Source organism: Dasypus novemcinctus, chromosome Y, assembly GCF_030445035.2.
Source record: "Dasypus novemcinctus isolate mDasNov1 chromosome Y, mDasNov1.1.hap2, whole genome shotgun sequence".
NCBI lineage: Eukaryota > Metazoa > Chordata > Mammalia > Cingulata > Dasypodidae > Dasypus > Dasypus novemcinctus.
The window spans coordinates 9472725-9487204 of NC_092216.1; positions in this window are offsets into that span (position 1 = coordinate 9472725).

The following is a 14480-nucleotide window of genomic DNA, read 5'->3' on the forward strand; positions in this document are numbered from 1 at the left end:
CTTCATACTTCACAGTCACTCACCCCCTTCATACTTCACAGTCACTCACCCCCTTCATACTTACAGTCACTCACCCCTTCATACTTCACAGTCACTCACCCCCTTCATACTTCAGTCATTCATCCCCTTCCATACTTCAGTCACTCGCCCCCTTCATACTTACAGTCACTCATCCCTTCCATACTTCACAGTCACTCACCCCCTTCATACTTCACAGTCACTCACCCCCTTCATACTTACAGTCACTCACTCCCTTCATACTTCACAGTCACTCACCCCTTCCATACTTCACAGTCACTCACCCCATTCATACTTCACAGTCACTCACCCCCTTCCATACTTCACAGTCACTCACCCCCTTCCATACTTCAGTCACTCACCCCCTTCTGTACTTCACAGTCACTCACCCCCTTCATACTTACAGTCACTCACCCCTTCATACTTCACAGTCACTCACCCCCTTCATACTTCAGTCATTCATCCCCTTCCATACTTCAGTCACTCGCCCCCTTCATACTTCACAGTCACTCACCCCCTTCATACTTACAGTCACTCACTCCCTTCATACTTACAGTCACTCATCCCTTCCATACTTCACAGTCACTCACCCCCTTCATACTTCACAGTCACTCACCCCCTTCATACTTACAGTCACTCACTCCCTTCATACTTCACAGTCACTCACCCCTTCCATACTTCACAGTCACTCACCCCATTCATACTTCACAGTCACTCACCCCCTTCCATACTTCACAGTCACTCACCCCCTTCCATACTTCAGTCACTCACCCCCTTCTGTACTTCACAGTCACTCACCCCCTTCATACTTCACAGTCACTCGCCCCCTTCCATACTTCACAGTCACTCACCCCCTTCATACTTCACAGTCACTCACCCCCTTCATACTTCAGTCATTCATCCCCTTCCATACTTCACAGTCACTCACCCCCTTCATACTTCACAGTCAGTCACTCACCTCCTTCCATACTTCAGTCACTCACCCCCTTCATACTTCGCAGTCAGTCACCCCCTTCATACTTCACAGTCACTCACCCCCTTCATACTTACAGTCACTCACTCCCTTCATACCTCACAGTCACTCACCCCTTCATACTTCACAGTCACTCACCCCTTCATACTTCACAGTCACTCACCCCTTCCGTACTTCACAGTCACTCACCCCCTTCATACTTCACAGTCACTCACCCCTTCATACTTACAGTCACTCACCCCTTCATACTTCAGTCACTCACCCCCTTCCGTACTTCACAGTCACTCACCCCCTTCATACTTCACAGTCACTCACCCCTTCATACTTCACAGTCACTCACCCCCTTCCATACTTCACAGTCAATCACCCCCTTCATACTTCACAGTCACTCACCCCTTCATACTTACAGTCACTCACCCCTTCATACTTCACAGTCACTCACCCCCTTCCGTACTTCACAGTCACTCACCCCCTTCCATACTTCACAGTCACTCACCCCTTCTGTACTTCACAGTCACTCACCCCTTCTGTACTTCACAGTCACTCACCCCCTTCATACTTCACAGTCACTCACCCCCTTCGTACTTCACAGTCACTCGCCCCCTTCCATACTTCACAGTCACTCACCCCTTCTGTACTTCACAGTCACTCGCCCCCTTTACTTCACAGTCACTCACCCCTTCTGTACTTCACAGTCACTCACCCCCTTCATACTTCACAGTCACTCACCCCTTCCATACTTCACAGTCACTCACCCCTTCATACTTCACAGTCACTCACCCCCTTCATACTTCACAGTCACTCACCCCTTCTGTACTTCACAGTCACTCACCCCTTCCATACTTCACAGTCACTCACCCCTTCCATACTTCACAGTCACTCACCCCCTTCATACTTCACAGTTACTCACCCTCTTCATACTTACAGTCACTCACCCCTTCATACTTCACAGTCACTCACCCCCTTCATACTTCAGTCATTCATCCCCTTCCATACTTCACAGTCACTCACCCCCTTCATACTTCACAGTCAGTCACTCACCTCCTTCCATACTTCAGTCACTCACCCCTTCCATACTTCACAGTCACTCACCCCCTTCATACTTCACAGTCAGTCACTCACCTCCTTCCATACTTCAGTCACTCACCCCCTTCATACTTCACAGTCACTCACCCCCTTCATACTTCACAGTCACTCACCCCCTTCATACTTCACAGTCACTCACCCCTTCTGTACTTCACAGTCACTCACCCCCTTCATACTTCACAATCACTCACCCCCTTCGTACTTCACAGTCACTCGCCCCCTTCCATACTTCACAGTCACTCACCCCTTCTGTACTTCACAGTCACTCGCCCCCTTTACTTCACAGTCACTCACCCCTTCTGTACTTCACAGTCACTCACCCCCTTCATACTTCACAGTCACTCACCCCTTCCATACTTCACAGTCACTCACCCCTTCATACTTCACAGTCACTCACCCCCTTCATACTTCACAGTCACTCACCCCTTCTGTACTTCACAGTCACTCACCCCTTCTGTACTTCACAGTCACTCACCCCTTCTGTACTTCACAGTCACTCACCCCCTTCCGTACTTCACAGTCACTCACCCCCTTCATACTTCACAGTCACTCACCCCCTTCATACTTCACAGTCACTCACCCCTTCCGTACTTCACAGTCACTCACCCCTTCCGTACTTCACAGTCACTCACCCCCTTCCATACTTCACAGTCACTCACCCCCTTCATACTTCACACTCATCCCCTTCATACTTACAGTCACTCACTCCCTTCATACCTCACAGTCACTCACCCCCTTCATACTTCACAGTCAGTCACTCACTCCCTTCATACTTCACAGTCAGTCACTCACCTCCTTCCATACTCCAGTCACTCACCTTTTCCATACTTCGCAGTCAGTCACCCCCTTCATACTTCAATCACTCACCCCCTTCCATACTTCACTGTCACTTATCCCCTTCTGTACTTCACATACTTCCATACTTCACAGCCATACTTCTGTACTTCACATACTTCCATACTTCACAGCCACTCACCCCCTCCCATACTTAAGTCAGTCATTCATCCCATTCCATACTTCACAGTCAATCATTTACCCTCTTCTGTACTTCACAGTCACTCACCCCCTTCCATACCTCACAGTCATTCACCACTTCCATATTTCACAGTCAGTCATTCATCCCCTTCCATTCTTCACAGTCACTCACCCCCTTCATACTTCACAGAGTCAGTCACTCCCTCCCTCCCATGTGTCTCAGGGAGTCATTCAGGCATCCCAAGCTCAGGGGTGGAGGGGTAGAGAAAGGCTAAACTTCATCTCCTGGTCGTGGTTTGTTTTTATTTTAGGTTAAAATCTAGCAGTGTGAATTTACTCACTGGTATCTTGAGAGTAGGACGAGTTCTTGGAGTTCAGGTCCTCCAATTCTAGTGAGGGGTCAGCTTTCCTCAGAAAACGTTTCCTCGATGCACCCTCCTCAGTTTCAAGTGTTGGTTTCTTTACAGTGGGGATGAGGGAAAGCGGACTTGGCCCAGTGGTTAGAGCATCTGCCTACCACATGGGAGGTCCGTGGTTCAAACCTCGGGCCTCCTAGACCCATGTGGAGCTAGCCCACGTGCAATGCTGATGCGCGCAAGGAGTGCCCTGCCACGCAGGGGTGTCCCCTGCATAGGGGAGGCCCACACGCAAGGAGTGCGCCCCATAAGGAGAGCCGCCCAGCGCGAAAGAAAGTGCAGCCTGCCCAGGAATGGTGCCGCACACACAGAGAGCTGACACAGCAAGATGATGCAACAAAAAGAAACCCAGATTCCTTTTGCCACTGATAAGGATAGAAGCAGTCACAGAAGAACACACAGCAAATGGACACAGAGAGCAGACAACTGGTGGTGGGAGGCAGGGGAAGGGGAGAGAAATAAATAAATCTTCAAAAAAAAAAAATAAAGTGGGGATGAGAATTTAAAGAGACTTGTGAAGCCATCTCGGTGTGGAAATCTGTCTTTGTTTTTATGATCGTTGTTGACTCTCTTGTCTGACCCACAGCCAATCTGACGATAAATTTCTGTTTTGGGATTTGCCTTGGTTGAGTCTACGGCAGAGCCTTCAAAGTGGTTTTGGTGGGGAAGAAAATATTCTTTTTCTGTACTCCTGCTTCGTTGCTGAAAGCGATATTTAATTAAATGTCATGAATGCACTGTCAAGTCCAGCTGACACAGGAGGTGTGAGACTGAGTCGCCATTTGGGTTTTTGTAAGCACGCCGGGCAGGCAGCAGGTTCCTGGGCCAGCTGGAGAGGGAGGGCGTGCCGGCCCAGTGCGGTCAGGGGCTCGTGGGCAGCTGTCGGCAGCTTGTCCGAGCGGAGAGCCTTGGTGAATGCAGCTAGGAGGTTACGTGGGTGCCCGGTGAGAGCTTCCGCCCCAAGTATTTTTAGAAACTGCAAATGTCAACCATAAATACTTAATATTGTGTTTCTAGGCTTTAACCCCATAAAAATATAAACAGTTGGCTCTGAGGAGGTTAGCTGCTGGATACCTAGAGGATAGCTAGGGGACACAGCTTCCCCAGCACAACTTGTGGCAGAGAAAAGGAGGTAAATTAGTCAGAGAGCTATCTTATTTTACCTTATTAAAACTCATCCGCTGGAGTTGAGCACTTACCCTTTCCTTGCTGGGGATTTCATCATTCTTTTTTGTTTATCAAAATAATGTGCTGTCAGCCCTTTGAAAAATCAAATATAATAGGAAAAAAATAGGCCCCTGTAAACCCACCCATAGAAAATCACCACCAGCGTTTGAGGATGTTTTTTCCAAATGTGTGTGCACTTAACGTATGCAACGCCCTGTATACTGAGCTTTGTATCTTGTATCATCTACTTCACGTACGAAGCACTTGATCATCTGCCAATATTTGTTGGAAATATTTGTACGTGTCTTTCCCATCAACTGTGTGTACTGTAATTTATTTAACACATGTTGGTGATTTAGATTGCTTCCAATTTTTTTGCTGGAGGACAGATTGCTAGAAATAGAACTGTAGGGCTCTTGAGACCGAGTACCAAATTGCTTTCTGAAAGGTTGTACCAGTTGTAGAGAACGGACAGCACTGAGCAAGAGAAGCGTGGCCTTCCTGAAAAAAAAAAATGCCCGCCTTTGATTCCTGGTGCGGTTAGGCTATTTGATCTTGTGTTTCAGCCGTTCGTAGTTCCCTCCCTGTGAAAGGGAAGGGAGCAGGCTTCGGAGGCCCAGCTCTCAAGCCCCAGGGCTTCGTGTGCCCGCCGGGTGGTGAGGGATTCGGTTCCCCGGGCAGTCTCTGCTGCTGGCTTAGTCTCCTGGTTTTAGCCAAACCGTGAGTCTCTGTATCAGGGCCGGACGGTAAATGAGTGCTAGGACGGGTCAGCCGGTTCAGTGACTGAGGCCACCCGCACACGCGCCCCGTGAGCTCTTCTACCTGGTTCTCTTAACTGGATTTCTCCCTTGTCTGCGTATCTCAAGACTGTATTTTTTACAGGGTGACAGTTCTAGGAAAAGCACAGATGATGTTGGGCAATGGAAGGTAATTTCTTAAAAATGTGATTATAAATTGGCAGACGCGCTAATTTGTTTCTACTCGTCATTAGCCAAGACGCGGTGTTTTCCAAAGACGCATGTCTATGTGTCAACGTGTGGCATATGTTTTATTGTGCAAATGAGTTAGCTGAGTATCTATTATGTGCCGAGCTCCAGGCCATGCAAGATGGGGGGAGAGTTGTCTCTCTGCCGTATTTCTCTGAAGTCATTATTCCAACTCCTGTGCGTTTGCTGCCACCAGTATCTCCTTGAAAGGTTTTATAACGGCACACTTGGAAAGTGGGGACACTTTCCAAGTATCAAATTTCCCTCACATTACAGCATTTGTTTTAAATATAAATTCTTTTTTTCCTCCAAAAGGCGCTTTCCCAATACCCTAGGGAAAGGGAGGGGAAAGATAATGCAAAAATTATTGATGGATTGCTAAAAACAAAGACTGGGATCGTTTTGGGGAGGCGTCTGACGCTGTACACCAGGAACAGATTTCGCTTCTTCCTTATGCGTGTGTGGTTTTGCTTGATGGCACATTGACGAGGTAAGGGTTGAGCTGGTATTCAAATGAGCCATTTCCTGCCAAATTTCAGTGATGAGACAACACAAAGGAGGAATGGCTGTGTCTCTCTTAACCACAGGCATATTCTCAGGGCTCCAGATTCCAGTCGATCTTAGTATTTTTTTTTTTTTTAAAGATTTATTTATTTATTTAATTTCCTCCCCCCCCCCCCCCCCCCCCCCAGTTGTCTGTTCTTGGTGTCTATTTGCTGCGTCTTGTTTCTTTGTCCGCTTCTGTTGTCGTCAGCGGCACGGGAAGTGTGGGCAGCGCCGTTCCTGGGCAGGCTGCACTTTCTTTTCATGCTGGGCAGCTTTCCTCACGGGCGCACTCCTTGCGCGTGGGGCTCCCCCATGCGGGGGACGCCCTTGCGTGGCAGGGCACTCCTTGCGCGCATCAGCGCTGCGCATGGCCAGCTCCACACGGGTCAAGGAGGCCCGGGGTTTGAACCGCGGACCTCCCATATGGTAGACGGACGCCCTAACCACTGGGCCAAAGTCCGTTTCCCTCGATCTTAGTATTTTGCTAGGAGTTTGCGTCGTCTTCCAGTGTGCAGTAAGCCCAGAAATTGGGAATGGAGAAGCAGCAGCTCTCACTCCCACGTTCCTTCCGGAATGTGACTCAAAGTTAACGACTTTCAACTTGAACTCTAACTCACAGCTCCTGTGTGCAGGCCAGTCTCAGCTGTGGACAACCAAAATCCATGTGCTCTCCATCAAAAAAGAAAACAGCTCTCCCAGGGTTGCATAGTATATATCTCACAAAATGAATAACTTGCTTCTCTTTACTGCTGTCCCACTTATGAGTGGTCTTAATTAGTTGCAAAATAGAACTTGGCCTGGTGGTGCTATTCTCCTTGCGCACACAGGGCAGGTGGGTGTTGGACAGGCTGTCGCGGAACAGATGAATGGAGTTCCCGGTGTGAGAAGCTCAAGCATTTGTAGGTGTTGATGCCTCATTGCTTCTCACGGGCAGGGATGGATTACATCTCAAAGTAACACCTGAAAATAATGAGGGCAGGGTGTCATTTCTCAAAGGACATTTATAGGAATAACAGGGAGAGCGCGCTGGCGAAGGTTTTTTGTTCTGGGTCATCCACTCGATGAGAGGCACAGCGGGACCGCATCAGGGATCTGCTGACCGCCCACGTCTGCCCTGGTCCCTGCCGTGCAGAACCTGCCAGGAGCCTCTCCTTGGCTGGCCCACGGCAGCCCGTTGGGAAAGGCGGCCAAGTGCTGCCCGGAGCGTCCCTGTTGTACAGGTGGGGAAGCTGGAGCGGGGCTCCTCCCAGGTGCCCTGCCCGGCGTCCCGTGAGTCTGCAGCACGTCCTGCTGCCTGCCAGGCCGCGCTCAAATTGAAATGCGTAGGCACGCAAAAAAGTGGTGGACTCCACCCAGTGCCTTGGCATTCAGCCACTTTCAAAAATCTTCCGTGCGCCTGATGGGTCCTTTACCACGGTGCTCAGTGTCGAGCCATTTTCAGATGTGACAACGTGGGGCTCCCTCCTCCAAGCCCCTCCCCGACGTGGCTAATCTAGCGGTGGCCAAGAGGAGGCAAGACCCAGGTCCCCTAGCACGCCGTTTTGTGTTGTTTTTGTTTTTTAAATCCCTGCAGCGTGCCTGTGAGCTGAAAATGGTTATTCTCGTTACGCAGTTCGGGTTGAGGGTGGCAAACGGATTAAGTTTGGCTGTGACCCCGAAGTTCCTAAGAGGTAGGGCTAGGAATTCTCCTTGGATGAAAATGCTTTCTTCAGGATTTGTTTGATGGAATAAAACACCCCTGGACTCCAGAGAATGAGAACTTTGGTTTCCAAATCCAGAAAAATAAGTTTGCAGAGTAGAGAGGCAGGCGGTCTTTGTACATTGACATTGAAACGGGCAGGGCATAAACCCTCCGTGAGACCTAGGATCCTGACATCGAAGTCCTGGAAGCTGTGAGTTTTTATTCTTCGCTCCCTTTTCCCTGTTGATGAATTTCTCTGTGCGGTACGAGTTTCCTCAGGAGTTTTTTTACTTTCCCAGAGTGTAAGTTGGAAGCCGAGGTGGATAATTAAGGAACTAGCTGGTCATCAGGGATGTTACTTTCTGTAGCTTTGGAGGTGGGAGTGAGGGCCTCTTGTCCCCTAAAACACAGCCTCATGAGCGGAATCCCAGCACCCTGTCCAGTCTTGCCTCTAAGGGAGCTGCTCCACCTCCTGCCATCACACCCACAGTCCCTGCGGAACAGGGGGGCGGGGGAAAAGCCATGTCCCTTCCCTGTAAGGCACAGTCAAGAAGTTTCACATTTCACTTCTCCCACATTCACCAAGGAGAACTACCATCACAAGGCCCACTCCCAAAAGAACAACACACACAAAAGAAGAGATTTGATATTTTACATTTCTACTATGGTACATTTGAATTATTTGTTTATCATTTTGAGCCACGTAATTAGAAAGCTCAAGTCGATTTAAACTAACGTTTGTTTTGGGGAAAGACATAAAACCATTTTGCTTTGAATAATAGTACTTGGTTAGGGAGAAACGACTCTTTAGGGTACCTTTGCCAATTAGAAAGATTCTGAAAAGAAAAAGAATTCGTTGTGGGGTTTGTGTAGAAATGAACAAATGCAAAGCTTTTCCCTGGGCATGGTCTGGTTGGAGCTATTGAAGTGTGTAACCATGCTCGCTGAATAAGGCAAATAGTAGTTGAGAGTAGAATGGAGCTGACTAACAAGAAGCTCCTGATTTTGTGTGAATAACATGTTCCGACCCAAGGAGGCAAATTAGGGTTATATTTCCTTACACTGGCCGTGCTGTTGAAAAGTATACAGATAGAGCACTTTTAATATTACTAAGTCTGTTATATACTGCTTTCTCCAGAGAGCGCTATACTTCCTTGTCATTATTTTTACCCACTATAACATTTCTGTAGGTACCTGTTAACCCGCCATGGTTGATTTCCATTTGGTGAGGATCATATTGATAAATGTTGATGCACACTCCATAGAAATTAACCAGTGGCAAATGCAAAGAAACCTAGCTCTTTAAGTCCAAGTGTGTGATTAATTATGGTGGACCTTTATACCCCAGATGTGCACGTGGGAGAAAGTCCATTGAGGACGAGCATGTAAATGTGGACCTCTGCTTCATCGTGGAAGCCCACTTCAGCTAACTGAGCTATTAAACTCCATTATGGGGAGACGGGCACGTGGCAGGACCAGCTGCAGGGCCCCGGGCTTCGGTTTGATCGATGAGTTTTCGCCTGAATTGGCCTTGGTTTTGGCGTCTGCAAGGTGCCGCGTTGAGAGCAGATGCCTTGCGAATCCTCGGCCGCCCGCGTGCTTCCCATCCCCTTGGTGCTCTCTGTCTCCCCTCCCCGTCCCGCCCCCACGCTTCCTCTGCTGATGTCCCGGGTGGGTGGGCACGCAGCACCACCCAGCAGGCCCTCACACACAGGCCCTCTGCAGAGCACGAGGTCGGGGGTGGGGTGGGGTGGGGGGTGGGCCTTGAGGGCCAGGAGACGTGGCTCAACCTTGGGTTTTGGGTCTGTTTCTTTTTTTCTCCTCTTTCTGAAGATGGTCTCACTATAATCAATATCTTCGTAGTAGTTATGGCGTGTTGATGGTGGTGTCTCTCTGACCTGCTAATTGAAGGAACAGAGTGGCTTTTCTACAGTGTCTTTCTGTTGGGGTTTTGGGGGCTGTGTTAGTCAGCCAAAGGGGTGCCGATGCAAAATACCAGAAGCGGGTTGTTTTTTATAAAGGATATTTACTTGGGGTAGGAGCTTACAGACACCAGGCCATAAAGCATAAGTGACTTCCCTCACCTAAGTCTATTTGGAGCAAAATGGCTGCCTGACGTCTGCGAGGGTTCAGGCTTCCTGGGTTCCTATGTTCCTGGGGCTTGCTCTTCTCTGGAATCAAGGTTCTTCCTCTCTTCCCGGGGCTTGCTTCTCTTTCCTCTGTGAGCTGACTTCCCCGGGCTCCAGCTTAAGAATTCAGCATTAAACTCCAACATCAAAACTCCAACATCAAAAGCCCCCGACTCTGTGCTTTGCCATGCCTTTTATCTGTGAGTCCCCACCCACCAAGGCGTGGGGACACAACGCCCTAATCATAACTCAGTCATGCCCGGGTACGGATCAGATTACAAGCATAATCCAGTATTTCTTTTTGGAATTCATCAATTATTTCAAACTGCTACAGGGGCATGTTCGTTTCCCAGTGGAAACTGTGTGGAGCCCCAGGCAGCTGAGGATTTGGTTAGTTTATTAGACGGCAGCTTTAGAAGATGGAAATGCGCTGGCGGGCCCGTGAGGCCGCGCTCCCTTTGAGGATCCAGTTATGGAAGGTCTTTGAAGGCTGGGAAACGCTCGCCACGGTGCCTTCCTACCAGGGTGATGCAGGTTTCGTGCAGAAGATCAGGAGAAAGAGAGGGTTAAACCCGCAGAGCATGAAAGCTGGCTTCCTGGAGGTCCAGGCAGATGGGAGAGCGTGGGTGCCACCTCAGCACCCTTGGCTTCTGGGGTGCACGTTCCCCGGGGGGCTGTGCCGCCTCCCGTTGGACACGGGGCAGCTTCTCTGGCCCGCACCCACTAGATGCCGGCAGCATCCCCTTCCCCATGAGTGACAGCCAGACGTCGCCCCATGTCCCCAGGAGGTGGGTGGCTCTCAATGGGGGTGGCCCCATTGGGAGCCTCTGGGAAAGAAGGTAAATGCAGACAGATCCGAGGGCCTTCGGTCTCGTACTTGGAGGGGGACTTGGAGGTTTAACCAAACCATCCCGGTGCAGTGCAAGCCCTGTGCTGGTGCAAGCCCTGCGCTGGTGCAAGCCCTGCACAGCCGCACGCACAGGCTGTCCTGGGAGCCCAGGGCAGAGCCTTTCCTAGCAGTGAGGAGGCTTGGCCTAAAGCTCTTGGGGGAGGGTGCCCCTGGAAGGCGCCCCTGGAAGGCAGAAGAGGGCACAGGCAACGGTTCAGCAGTATGGGCTCCATTTTTATTTATTTATTGTATTGCACAGGCATGTCTCCCTCAGAGACCTAGATTCAGAAAATAAATACTGGCATAAATGAATGTTGTCAGTTAATGAATGTGTGCAATGCAATTAAAGGTAACTTGTTTCAAAGACTCCGTGGTATATCCTTAATGCTGAGATGCTGGCGACAGTGGGAATAGTCTGCGTTGAACTGTGTTATAAATTCACCTTTGACACTTGTGTTTTGTAAAGGGACCTCAGAGTATGGAGGGATGTTGACATAATTTGGTGATTTTACCACCTTCATTTTGCATTTTAAAGGTATAGCCCTTGAATGTTGGACCTTTCTAAAAACTATGAGTAATCACTGTCAGCTATGCAAAATTGCATGGGCCAGGCAGTAATCACTTTTTGATTCATGTGCATTATAAACAAGATATTATCACACAAAGATAATGTAGGCAATTTTGTATAAAAGGACAGTAGACGGTTCCTCCTCCCAGAAATTTGGCCCTGCGCCTTGGCATGTTAATTGAAAATGTGTCAGTGAAAGCTGGGAATTGTAAAAAATGGCTTAGGCACAACTTAACTTTTTATATTTTGCTTTAATTTAAAACATGTGCGGTGTGGGTGATTCTTAGAGGGCGGTCCAGTGCCTTTGTCCTGGGGAGGGTTTGTGCCTTGAATTTCCCCAGTGTCTTGGGTCACCCACAGCACATCTCACCCACTTTCCGGTTTCCCTTTCCTTCACATGCAGACGTAAAGAAACCCGAATGGAAATGTCATTTTCTGCATCTGTCTCGAGTGTCTCTACGGCCTTCTTACCCACACCTGATGCTGAAGCTTTTTTAGAAATCGACTCATGCTTAGCCCTGTCTTTCTTTTTTTATAAGATGTTAATTTTATTTATTTCTCACCCCTTCCTTCCCCCCTCCCCCTGTTGTCTGCTCTCTGTGTCCATTCACTGTGTGTTCTTCTGTGTCCTCTTATATTCTTGTTAGGCGGCACTGGGAATCTGTGTCTCTTTTTGTTGCATCATCTTGCTGCGTCAGCTCTCTCTGTGTGCGGTGCCACTCCTAGGCAGGCTGTGCATTTTCGTGCTGGGCGCCTTTCCTTATGGGGCGCACTCCTTGCGCGTGGGGCTCCCCTACGTGGGGGACACCCCTGCGTGGCACGGCACTCCTTGCGTGCATCAGCACTGCGTGTGGGCCAGCTCATCACATGGGTCAGGAGGCCCGGGGTTTGAACCCTGGACCTCCTATGTGGTAGGCGGATGCCCTAACCACTGGGCCAAGTCCACTTGCCTGTGTTTCCAGGTTTTTAACTCCATGTTTGCAAACAGTTCAGCGAAGCCTTCAAGAAGCTTCCAAGGGTCCTAGGTTTTTAGGTTTGCTTCTGAAAATGATGGGGATTCGAGGGAAGTTCAAATTTGTGAGTTTCCCGTGCCATGGACCGGAGAGAAGCATGCCTGTCTCCTCTCTTTTCTAACAGCTTTCCCTCCACTGTGGACTTCCCGTGGCTGGGCCCAGGCCTGCCTTCTCCCCCTGCTCCCCCCTCTCACGTCCTGGGTTCCCAAGCACCAGGACGACAGTCCACAGCCCAGCGGGTCGAGCTCTTGAGCATGCTGGGCGCCGAGCAGGGAGCAGGGAGCATGCCGGAGTTGAAGGGCCCTTGAAAGCGGCGTGCATGTCCTTTGTGCTTGTGCTGAAAGCTCCACAAGGCCCCAGGAGCCAGGGAGAGGCAAGGGGCAGCGCTCGGGGTCAGGGTGGGGGGTCTGGGAGAAGAGTGCCTGCCCCTTCTTGCATATTACCAAGCCGCCAAGGAAGCCCTGGCCAAGCACTGCGGGTGCAGAGGCCCTGCTCTGCTGGCGCGCGCGGGCTCTTTGGGAGACAGGCAGCAAGGTCGACACGTGCACAAGGTGATAGTAACAGGTGATGGTAGGAAATGCCATGAAGGAAGGAAACAGGGTGCAGCCCCACGGGGCTTACGTTCATGGTACTAAGAAGGCTTCTTGGCGGCGGACTTGGCCCAGTGGTTAGGGCATCCGTCTACCACATGGGAGGTCCGCGGTTCAAACCCTGGGCCTCCTTGACCCGTGTGGAGCTGGCCATGCGCAGTTCTGATGCCTGCAAGGAGTGCCCTGCTCAAGGGGGTACGCCCCGTAAGGAGAGCCGCCCAGCACGAAAGAAAGAGCAGCCTGCCCAGGAATGGCGCCACACACACGGAGAGCTGACACAAGATGACACTACAGAAAGAGACACAGATTCCCGTGCCGCTGACAACAACAGAAGCGGACAAAGAAGACGATGTAGCAAATAGACACAGAGAACAGACAACCAGGGTGGGTGGAGAGATAAATAAATAAATAAGTAAATAAATCTTTAATTAAAAAAAAAAAAAGAAGGCTTCTTGGAGGAGGTGAGATGAGCCTAAGTCCGGGGGTCGCGGCTGACAAGAAGCCCGGAGAGGAATTCCAGGCGGAGGGGGCAGCCTGCGCAGAGGGCGCGCGGCAGGACTGAGCTCCGGGACCCGGACGAGCACACAGCACCAGCGTGATGGGGGCTAGCCGTCACCAGGGAGGGGCCGGCGGCGAGCCGGGAGGAGCGAGAGCGAGTGGATGCGCGGCCCCTTGCAGGGATGACGACGACGTTGGCGCGTGTGGGCGTCCCCCACCGAGGAGAATCGGGCCAGGCCCTCGTGTGGTGCATGGCTGAGAAGCTGCTGCGCGAGGTTGCAGCGGCTGCACCCGGGTCCCAGGCCAGAGACGAGCCCGCCTTCAAGCAGGGTGGCTCAGTGGACCCGGCGGGCGGTCAGGATGCCTGGACGCGTTCCCCACGGCCGCCGCCGGCTGGGTGCCTTCAAACGACAGAGCATCATTCTCTTCTGGGTGTCTGCTCCTCCAGGCGCGCCAGGGGGGCGCCTTCCCAGCCTCTTCCTCCTCCGGGGTCCGGACGTGCCTTGGCTCGTGGCAGCATCGCTCCAGCCTCGGCGCCCGTCTGCGCGGGGCTCGCCCTCCTGCACCTTTGTCTGTCTCCCCCCTCTCTCCTCTGAGGACCGTTGGCATTGGCTTGCGCGCCCACCCTTGTCCAGTGGACTCTCTCAGGAACCTCATCTGAATGGCACTGGCACAGACCCTTTTTCCAAAGAGGGCTACAGACCCTAGGAGCGTGTGCCCTTTGGGGGCTGCCATTGTGTCCTCGATGACAGCCCGTGGCGGGTGTCCTTACCGGGGAAGTGTGAGATCTGCCATTGGGGCATCGGTTCCTGACACAAGGGCTGAGAAGGGACGGGGAGGCTGAGCGGGCAGGGAAGGCCATGCCACCCTGGAGATGCCACTCGGACCTCCAAGGGCACGTGCATGCTGGCCGCTGGCCCAGGGGGGATCTGGGCGGGTCGGCAC